This window comes from Poecilia latipinna, unplaced genomic scaffold, assembly GCF_001443285.1.
Source record: "Poecilia latipinna isolate Pla-1442-1.1 unplaced genomic scaffold, P_latipinna-1.0 Scaffold484, whole genome shotgun sequence".
Classification (NCBI taxonomy): Eukaryota; Metazoa; Chordata; class Actinopteri; order Cyprinodontiformes; family Poeciliidae; genus Poecilia; species Poecilia latipinna.
The window spans coordinates 199581-210867 of record NW_015113100.1 but is presented as its reverse complement, the minus strand read 5'-3'; the positions used below and the strand labels follow the sequence as shown (position 1 = coordinate 210867).

Sequence of the window (11287 nt, the reverse complement as noted above, 5' to 3'; positions counted from 1 at the left end):
ACTGTACTTAAGTACAGTAACGAAGTACTTGTACTTCGTTACTTCCCACCACTGTGCTCTACATAGAGCGATACAAATTAAATAAGACTTGATTAGCTGATTGGGAACAGCCTGAATTCAACTGTATAAGACATGCTGCTTGTAGTTTGTCAACAGCAGTTTTAAAACGACTGTTAATTTAAATTAAATAAATTCATGTAAAAAATTAAGGTCTTATAATGACTTAAATTAAATTCAGAAAAGTAAGTTGGCCTTAAATACAATCATCACTGGTCTTAAACTTTGTCTTGGCAGGACTGCTTAATTGTATTTTCTACATGTTCTCTTTCCATCCGGCAAAAGGTCGAGTCACACGCAGACATCTTCATTGCATTATGTTACTCAATGCTAATACCCTTGCTAGCTAGCTTGGTAGCTTTTTTTTTTTGCATCTGTTATGGGTAAATGCAAATATATCGCCTGCTGACTGGATAAAGTTTGTATATGTTATTTGAAATAAAGATATTAAATTCAATTGGTAACAGTTGTAGAAAGACTGTAAAAAGTTTTATATTTGAGTTTCTGAAACCTGCAGACACACTTTGATTATTCTATCAATTATTCTGACGATTAATCCGACAATAGGATAAGTAAAATAGCACTTACTGCAAATTTTTCACTTAACCACTTAAACTTATTTTATACATTAAAAATATGTCAAAAAATGCAAATAAACAATTCAGGACATTTATCTAAATAAGAAAATAAACATTTTATTGCCTAATATGTTGTAAGATGGCAAAGGATGCATCTGCAGCTAATTAAATACTTACATTTTTTAATTATTTATTTCTTTTCTGCTTATCTTATCATCAGTAAAGTGTAGTGCTAATCTGACAATTTCAATAAACCAACTAATAACTGGATCACAAAAACTCCTTAATAGAAGAATTTTACAGAATTTGAATCAGGTGAAGATAAAGCTGTGTCACTTGAAGAGCTCTGTGTAGAACATATTCAGAGGCAAAGAAGTTTTTTTTTTTCTATCTAAAATGCAAAATAAATATTTTTGTTCAGTTTTGGCTTAATTCTTCCCTGACTTTTTTTTTTTCCCCAGCAAATGGCCTTTTTTGAGCTGCAATGTAGTTACAAATTAATTGATTGCTAAGTTACTTGACGATTATTTCAATAATTGATTAATCACAATCGCCTCAAGCCTAACATCTTGATGTAATCAACCCATACCTACATATTACAGTTAATAATACTAACATCTTTTCCCTCACGTGTTTATCTGGCTTTCAAACAGTGTGATTGTTTCCGTTAGCATGCGCATTCAGCCGGTTGAACCAGCCTGCAGACGAGCTCTGTACCTGACAGAAGTGATTCAGTCTGCGGTGCAGAGTGCGGTGAAAAGTGTGCTGATCAACAAAGCAGAGCGCGAGTGTGCTGAGGCTGGAGCTCAGTGATCGGCTGCTGATGACTTCCAATTATTTCCTCACAGTCTGCAATAAATGGTGGGATTTTTATAATTTAGCATTTTTCTACTGATTCGTTTACAGCTGGGAAAATAAGTATTTAAAGTGGTAATCTTTCATGTTTCCCACTTGGGTACACCTCAACTATGAGAGACAGAATCTACAAACAAAACCGAAAAATCAAACTATGATTTTAAAATGAATAATTAGCATTTTGTTGCATGAAATGAGTATTTAAGACAATACAGAAACAGAACTTAACATGTACAGCTGCAAAGATCAGACGGTTTCCCCCACTGCTTATTGGCCTGTTGGTAAATTTAATGAAGAAGGTTCCAGAATGGGAAGATATTAAGGCTTTAAAAATGGCTCTGAATTGCATAACACCAACGGCATGATCTCTTTCCATACATTTGCATAATTGCATTATGTTTATAGAAATGTCTTCAAATGCCTAAAAAGATGTCTTTGCATGCGCCCACATATTAGAATGCATTTTCAAATATGGGTCGTATAAACATTCAATAAAGATGCAAAGGAAGAATTAATTTAACTGTCACAGTGCCTGCAAGGCAGATCTATTCCTGAGCAAGTGTTCAGTTATTTTGGCATGCCGCTATCACCATTTCTTTCTACACTGTCAGAACAAATATGGCACTTTTTGATTTTATTCAGATTATTCCAATATCTGGGATCTCACTGTGTTTTAAAAGAACAAACAAAAAACCAAATATTTGAAGTTTAGCTTTAGCAGCAAATGCTTTTGTTTCACAGTAATATCCGTTTACTTCTCATGAAGACATCATGTCATATCTGGGGTATTGAATGGCCTCAATTTAGGTCAGTCTTCCCCCGAGTGTCAATGTGTATGACAGTAATTAATTTTGTGGTTTGATGCGACCCAGAACATTACATTTTGAGGAGTGACTTTGCTAATTAAGTGAGCCATCGGCTCACTCATGTCTGAACCTGGACTCTCAATACTGGACTATTTATAAGTCAGTATAGAGAAGTACCGGTTTTGTGTATCTGCTTCCCTAATTAGTCATGTTTTGTCACCATAGACTTATTGAACCAAAACCACATTGTTCTATCTAGAGCTGCGGCTAATGATTTTTACTAGCTGATTAATTTGTGAATGTTTTTCAAAGTAACTGATTAGTCAATGGTTATTTTTAATCAAGTTCTGCATTGTGTGGGGAAATTCTCTGTTACTAAATGTTTGTCAGGTCAAAAAAAAAAAAAAAAAAAACCCCTCCAAAAAAAAGCAATAGTGCTGAATAATTCAGGTTTGACCAGTTTGATTCTAACATTTTAAATTAGAGCTCAATTGGGTTGGTCCAAACTTTTTAAAGCAGTGAACTAACCTTTTTAATTCAAGTTCTGAATCACATGGCAACTTCATTAGGGTCTTAATCACATATTACAGTTGCTGTAAACAGCATTAACATGAGTAACTGGAATGGTATGTACTTAGCTGCTCTTATTCATTAGCTTTTGTTCCATAAAACTCCTGAAACATGACTGCAATTTGAGGGTAAACCATGTTACCGGTGTTTTGAGATGGTCATCAGAAATTAGCTTTTATTTCTTTGCCTGTTGCAATAAGCAATAAAGCAATTAATCACATGATAAATTAAAACAATTTCAGAAATTTCCATTTGCATGATTTTTTGCTTTTTCCTTTTTTCTTTCCCTCTGTCTTCCAAAAGCTGGATGACAAAAGTCTGCAGTCTGGTGCTTTGGTCTGAGCTAGCCCCTTTTCTTGAAGGACAATTTTGTTTACAGAGATTTCGTCATTCATTTCATTTATTGTTTTGTTTATTTATTTTGGTTATTTAAAATGACTTCCAGTTCCACTGATAAATGTTCATTAGAATCTGAAGTTTATTGATATTTGATCTTGCCATTACCTTAACATTACTTCAAAATTATCTCAAAACGACAATATTATCATTTAACGCAATAACTGCTGGAACAGTTTATTATCCTGCAAAATGTATTATTGTGACAGATCTAGTTATTTCATGTAACAATAAACAGATTTTGTTTTGGGAATGTGGCTGCTGAGCACTGTTCCACAACCCGGCGCCAAGTTCTCCGTCTCGGTTTTGTTCCATTTTCCGCCCCTTCAGAGGACACTTCCCAGAGGAGACATCTATTGATCAGTTTTGGTTTGATGCATTTTTAGCGCACCAGGCACAAGCCATGTTTATAGCAAGAAATAACTTGCTGCTCCTGTCAAATTAAGCAGCTGTCCATGCAGGTTGTCACCTTTTTTTCCCCACCCATCCAGAGTTGGAAAAAACTGTGATATGAGATACTTTATTAGTTTTTGGTCCCAAATGGTGGAATTCTTATTACCCTTTCCCTTATGGGTCTCTTGTTAGCTTTGCGAAGCCAACATCCAACATATCCCCCTTACCCACCTCCAGCTCTTCCTTGTTACTCATTAAAAAAACTCAAAGCACACAGCGCATCCAGACAAATTTGAGCTCCACAGTACTGGCAACGTCTGGGGTCAGTCTACCCTACGATTTGAGGATGCACAGTATTACTGTTGATCTTGAGGCTATAAATACATACAGAACAGAATTTCCAAAATGGGATAAACGGTATCGGCTGGCAAAAGCGGTGGGACAAGTGGAGAAAGGAGATTATTGGATTGTTTTGTCTTGGACTGCTTCTCTTCCTCTCACTCTCACTCCTACTTGTAGCCTCTCACTCCCTTCTTACTTTGAAACTCAACTGCTTTACTCATCCCTGGGAGCCTTCTGCGGGGATTAATCAGTTTTCCTGGAGAGATTATTCAAATACTATTACATCTGCAGCCTACTGCACCACAGCCCTCCCTCCTTCCTTCGCTCCTTCCTTCCAGGCACATCACAGACAAACGGGAGTCGACAAAACTCTTACTCCATCTATTTTATTTGTATATTCTGTTAGTTCTCTTTCTCTTTATTTCTCTCTCTCTTTTTAAAGTATGGTAATAATTTTCCGGCTTTAAAAAGCAAAGTGAGACCCAGTAGGACGTTTCGCCTTCTCCCGTTTACTCCGGAGTTGTGTATGTTCCCATGATTACAGAGTGGGTATAAATGGTTCTTATGTAATTGTTCTCATTAGTGGTAACAGTGGAGAAGCCAAGGGTTCTCACAGCACCAATGTACTGGAGCTCCGACAGGTCCAGCAGGGTACCGATCCCTGCCTTTACCGCCCCACACGACCGCTTCACTCCAGCCCCTAATCGATGCCTTTTAACCTTTCTGTTAGCCCTTTGTTGCATTTTACTTTTCAAGTTTTAAAATGTGACTTTTGATGCTTGAGATCATTTATTTTGGGAAGAAACAACCTCCAACCGATTGTCACAAAATGTGCAACAGACTGAAAACACAAATTTAAACAGACATGTTTAAGCAATTAATTTTATAACAACCAATTAATCGATTGATGTTGTGATGAATATGTTTGAAGGACAATTTTGTTTAGAGACTTCATTATCCGTTTTGTTTGTTAGGTTTGGTTGTGTGTTATTTTGGATAGTTAAAAGATTTCCAATCCCAATGTGGAGTTTTCTACAGAAAATTAAATGTTATTAGTGTTTGAGAGGGCGAACTTACATTCAATATGTTACCTGAAAATGGTTTCAAAATAACAATATTATCATTTATCCCAGTCATTTCTAGAACAATTTATTGTCTAGCAAATTTGTCATAACAGACCTATTGTGAGTGTTTGGTCTATTGTTGGGAACAAAACAATTTAGGACAGTTTAAAAAAAAAAAAAGCATTTTGTCTTACGGAAATCTTCATAAATCTTCAACTTTTTCAAGTTTTAGACATAACTTCACCTACAAATTTGATGTATGCATGTGACAGACCAGTAGAAAGTAGTGCATAATTTAAGTGGAAGAGCCGATGTATTTTCTGGACTAGCAGACCAGCTACTTCTTGAAAGAGAGAGAGAAATTGGTTGCACATCATGTTATAATTGACCAACCTCTCTGTAATCTCTGGAAGCCGTTTTTATTTCGTTGCACTTGCCGATCGCTTTAGTGTCTGTTGAGTTCTCCTTGTGGTTTGTAGCTTTTGCAACGCCACGACACTTCTCAGAAACATTACACACAAGACGAGCCGATTTCTTGTATTTCTCCACTTCAAGCCACAAATGGTCTGTGGAGGACGTACCAACGGTTGTTTCAGTGCCGTTTCTGTGTAGTGAAAACAGTACAGAATTGGAACGCGCTATTTTTTTGGTTTGCGTAACTAATAATAGATCACAGTAGGTGGTACAAATACTAAAAAACTAAACATAACTACTTTTCTAGCTCTTCATGGTTTCATTCATCAGTTTCCATCCTTGTAATCTGCAGTTATTAACTGCATCTTGCCTCATTTCTCTTCTCTTTTTATTTGTGTTGTACTGATTTCTCTGCCATTTTGTTTTTTTTTCTAAGCTCTCGCCTGCTTTTCCATTTTCATACACCATGTTGCTTTTTTTTTTTTTTTAGTTATTTGGCTAATCAAGGAGCTAAATGTACCAAACATGATTCACTCCTGCTATTGTGCAGCACTAACACACACTATACGCCGCTTCTTTGTGGCTTGCCTTTTTGGTTTTCTCTTCAAGAAAAACACTATTTTCTGTCAGTTTTTCATATAAAAACCTGATAGAATGCAGCAGCTTTTAACCATAAAACTCTTACTGGAAAATCCTTGGAGTGACAATAAAGTCACCACCTGACAGAGTGACACAGTAATGCAGATTTATTACACAATGCCATTGTTTGACATTAGACTGTGAACATATGTTGCACCTTGTTGACCTCCTGGTTGGTTTTCACAGTTGAATAATCCTTGACTCTTAGTGTTGACACAGATGTCAGATTCAGTAGTTGCTAAGCACTAAGGACCAAACTGTATATGCCTGTGTATAATTTTTAGTAGGAAAAAAGTAATGCACAGCTATTCAACTCATTTTGTAATTATTGCAGAACGGATTTTTTTTTTTTTTTTTACATCTTTTGAATTTTTCCCCTACCCTATGTTTTTTATATACTGTGTTATTATGGTTACATCCTCTAAAAAGCTCGTGTTTTTTTCCAAGTGAAGAAAAAGAATCACTCAATAGAAAGTCTCTACAACTCCATAGGGCCGTTGTAGATCAGGGAGAGGGGAAAAAAGAAGTACATTTCCGCCAAGAAACTCATAAAATTTGAGAAAAATCTAAAAAAAAATTTTTTTTCTTTTTAGAAAAACCAAGGAAAGTTCTGAGCTCCAACATAAAAAAATAATTACAACTCAGAAATGTATTTAAAAATGTACTAAATTATTTGTTTTTATTAATTTATTTATTTGTAGCATTATATAAAATAAAATAAAAAGAAAAATCTGCAGAATGTGCCAGTTTTTTAAACTCATTGACAGACTAATTAATTACTGAAATAGTCATTAGCTGTAGCCCTAGTGTTCTGTTTCTTTGTTAATTACATATTTATTAGCTTGGCTCACTGGAAGAAGAAATGCTGACTCTCAACATTTAAATATAGGCTTTAAATACCTTTCAAGTTTATAATTATCAATCACAGGATTCACTCTTGAGCTGCGTTTGTGTGTAAAACATTGAGCACTAGTGAGGTATGAAAGGTTCATTATCAGAGGCTTGAATTGAAGCCCTTTGTTGTGTTTGGCTCCTTGCTGTGTGTCAGAAACTTCTGGCTCAGATCGCTGGCGAATGTGGATCCTTTACGGCTCAGTGCTCACTTTGTGCCCTTACCCTCTTGACCTCTTTCATGGAACAGTAGGATCGTCGAGTTGGATTAAGAGCAGCGAGTCATAAAACTCTGCAGCCGGAGTCGGATTTTGCCCTTTCCAGACACGTAGCATTCCGACATCCCAAGGTGTATGCAAACGTACGTTGAGTTCTAGTTTCTTATTTGCATAGGCTAGGCTAGGTCAAGCACCAGCGTTCTTCACAGATCCATACTTTGCAAAAGAATGCTGTCTTTTCCCACGCACATGAACAAACAGCCTGTTTTCACCCGGATTCCCTCTCTATCTTTTGTTATCTCTTTTGCAGACAGGATCCTTAGGATGTGTGTGTGTGTGCGTGTGCGTGTGTGCGTGGGATGGAAACTGGCAGGAAGGTGCTAAGGAATCTGGAAGATGAGTTATGTCAGTAGTTCTATTTTACCACATCACAATTCTGGGAAATTAATAAGCAAATATGTTTTCCCCCGTGTGTTTTAGTCTTTCTTTGTCTGTCTGCTTGATTTCTCTTTTGTATTGTATTTGTATTAATATTGGCTGATACCGATATTGAACCGATACGATCTCGGCAAGAATCATGCATATTTTTATTACTTATTTTGTAATGCGGAATGTTAAAAAAGGCTTGATCAAGTGAGATTACTCTAACAGAGGAAAATGATCAACAATAAGTATGAGAACAACTGACCCATTTATTATTAACCAATGGGTCAGCATGTGGGATACAAGCGCTGCTGGACGGAAAACCTGGCCTGGACTACATCCTGGAGCGGAATGCTTCTACATGCTTATATCAGAGATTTTAGATGCAGACCCATATAATACTCGCTTTTTGACAGATATCGGACTGGGATTCTTGTATTCTTTGAAAGAGACATTAATTTTTAACCCATCAGAAAATGAAAGATTTACAAGAAAATATGTATGCGTCAAAGCATATATTCCTAAGCTTTATTTGATCATTACCGGATGTCAAACAAAATGTTTCAAAGTACATACTGCTGGTTGATTCGTTGTATGCTGGAAGTACTTCATTTTGATATTTTTAATCGATACGAGGATGATAAAAATCACATTTTCGATATTTCACCTGCCAATTACTGAACAGTCGATTAGGGAGATATTGATGGTTTATCATTGAGGCCACTGCTTATAGTTAACCCAAGTTTTGTATCTTTATAACTGAGTTAAAACAATAATCAGTCAGAATATATTTCCCAGAGCTTGCTCTGTGTGATATTTCATTTGGTTTTCAGATGACTCTGAGTGTTTTCATGTCTTCATGGTAACAGATGCGCTAATTTTGTTGAGCCAGAGACTCGACGCAGACGGATCTGTTTTCCTTCAGTCCGCAGCGTGGAATCGTGCAGTCTGTCACAGGCACTGCAGTGAGCCCAAACATGATATGACCTAAATAAATGAGTTTAATAGAGGAGAGCAGGAGTGAGCCCTTGCGTGTCGTCTTGTTTTCAGACGCTGCTCCCGTCTGCAGGCTACCACTTTTCCAATATGCTCATTGGAGCTTAAGTGCTTGTATGACACTTAGAGCTGTACTTTCACTCCATTTTTTCTTCTAAACGCCTGCTTTGGTGTCCATTTTCCTGGCTTATTTTCGGGTTCATGCTTGGAACATTTTCACTTTTGTCATATTGCCGCTACAAATTTTTTTGTATCTTGGGGGGATTTTGTTTGTTATACCAACACAAAGGACACATGCTGTGGTGAAATAATTGGAATACATAGTTGACCTCTGTATTATTTTTTTCCCCCAAATTAAAATTAGAAAAGCGTGTTGTGCATTTATGTTTAGCTGCCCTAAGTCAACTTCTCTGTCCTTTCAGAAGAAAAACTTCCCCACTCTGTGAAGCTACTGACACCACATTTCACACCATTTCTGTTTTATTTATTTTTTCTAAAATGGCCTCTCATGACTCCTTTCTAAAGGCCAAAATTGTGGAATGAACTGCTAATAGGCAAATATATGAATTTTTGCAGTTCTTCTAGTTACCATAGATTTCCTTGTGTGTAGTTTTAGACGGTTGGCCATATTTTGGCCGGTTGCAGTTGTGCCAAATTCTCTCCCCTTTGTAATGACGGATTGAACGGATTTTTTTTTATTTTTATAAATATCCAGACATTGCTTTTAACTTCTCCACAACCTCGACCCTTATTTATCGGCTGCATTGTTTGGCTTCCAAGTGGTCCAAGAAGGAAGCCTTGAGGAACCTCATAGTTAATTTTTTTACTGTTTTTAAAGAAGAAAAATAAACTTTTAAGAGCTTTACGTCTTGTTATAATGTTATTCTCTCATTAAATACACACATGGAGTGCTGGTTTGATTTCTTTTGTTTTTTTTAACCATGCTTGAGAAGTCCTTGAATCCCCTGACTCAACCACTTAGCTCCTTCAGACTAGCCAGCAGCAATTAGCAAACACATGGTGGAACTGCACATCTGCTGATCTCATTGTGTGAAATATTTCTGAGCCCGACAAACTTAGTAGAGGAATCTCGATGTGATGACATCCTGAAGGCAAAGCGCTGGGAACTGCAGGAACTTCTTAAAGAGACAGAGGCCCAATTTAAAGGCGTTAAACTGCGAAGTCAAATTTCTTTTAAGTCATGTTTAATATACACAGCATTTCTTTATAACAACTAAAGGTGACATAACTAATTGACTGTGTTCTAAAATGATACAATTAGACTAGGAAACACACAATAGCAGCGCTTTAAATTTGTATAGAAACATTTCGCATGGAATCCAATTTAAACTCGCTGAAGTTTGTCATTGTGTAGTGACTAGATGTTCAGAAAAAGTTTCAACCAGAATAATTTCACAAAATCTACATTTTTGCTTCACAGGACCAAAAGTAACCCTGATAGTCAGAAAACAATATTTATGAAGCAATAAATATGCTTTTATAAAATTAGGAGCGCTTCAGGAGTACACTTACTACTTGAACTCATAGCAGTTAATAGTTATTTTTTTCCCCCTCCCCTCCCATTGCCTTCTGGGTGGTATCACAAAATCTTAGATTACACATTTCAAATAAATTAACTGCGTTGCATTTTGACTCAAGTTGTGCGTGAATCACGCGTGTGACTCACACTTACAGAGCAACTCCGACTCTGCTCTCTTCCTGACACAACAAGAGGTTTTGTGGCGTTGAGGTGTGCTTTGGTGCGACCGAACCCGGAAAGCTTTGTTTGTGTCCTGCCTGCAGAACTGCAGCCTGGCATGAACAGATAAGAAGAAAACCTCGACCTGAAGCTCACTGTCTGCTCCCAGTCACTGCAGGACACGTTTCATTATGCAAGCAGTCAGCCAGAGTGTGTGCTTGTGCAGGTGTGTGTTCGTGGGGTCGACTCTCCTGGATTACAGACTGTAAATCCCAACAGATCCTTGTCAGTTCAGAAGTCAGCGGGTACAACTCGGTAGTCCAGCAGTTTGCTGTACTCATGTGTTGGAAGGGGGATTTCACGGCCGAGTGACTTTTGGTCCCCCCAGTTTTCTCGTTGATCTGGGAGATTTGAGCCAGGCTTGATGGACGGACCTCTCACTTCTAATTTGGATCAGCAACTTTTAATTGGGCCTCTGCTTTTCTTGTACATCTTAATCCACACTCAAAGAAGAGAAGGAGTCCACATGGCAGTACTGTCACTTTAATTAAATGTGCTGGGGTTTTTTTTCATTCATTTCATTGTTTGAATCTCATTGAAGATCTTATTTTCAGAGAACATTCCTTATTTTGTTTATTTATTCATGTAATTATGAGGTAGAACAAAATTAAGGATGCATTTAAGTTTTCTTATTTTACATTCCATTGTTGAGCAGGAGAGCTAACAAAGGTCAAAGTGAAACCAGGATGCAAGTTCACAAACTGTTATGTGTTTAAGTAGTAAATGTGGTTTGTTCTTCTTTGTAGGTGTATTGTCTTCCAAATAAATTTGTTGACCTATATATATAAAAAAATTAAAAAAAATTCCCCTCTCACCCTCCGTGGGTGGTCTCTTTCATCCTCTGAGCTCGGGTCCTCTACCAGAGGCCTGGGAGCTTGAGGGTTCT

The 11287-nt window shown here is 37.0% G+C and overlaps 1 protein-coding gene across 3 annotated transcripts in view; it reads left to right on the top strand.

Annotated features, from left to right (window-relative positions):
* Positions 1–11287, top strand: part of numb (NUMB endocytic adaptor protein) — a 70197-nt gene that overhangs the window by 24201 nt on the left and 34709 nt on the right. The gene's annotated exons all lie outside the window — the stretch shown is intronic.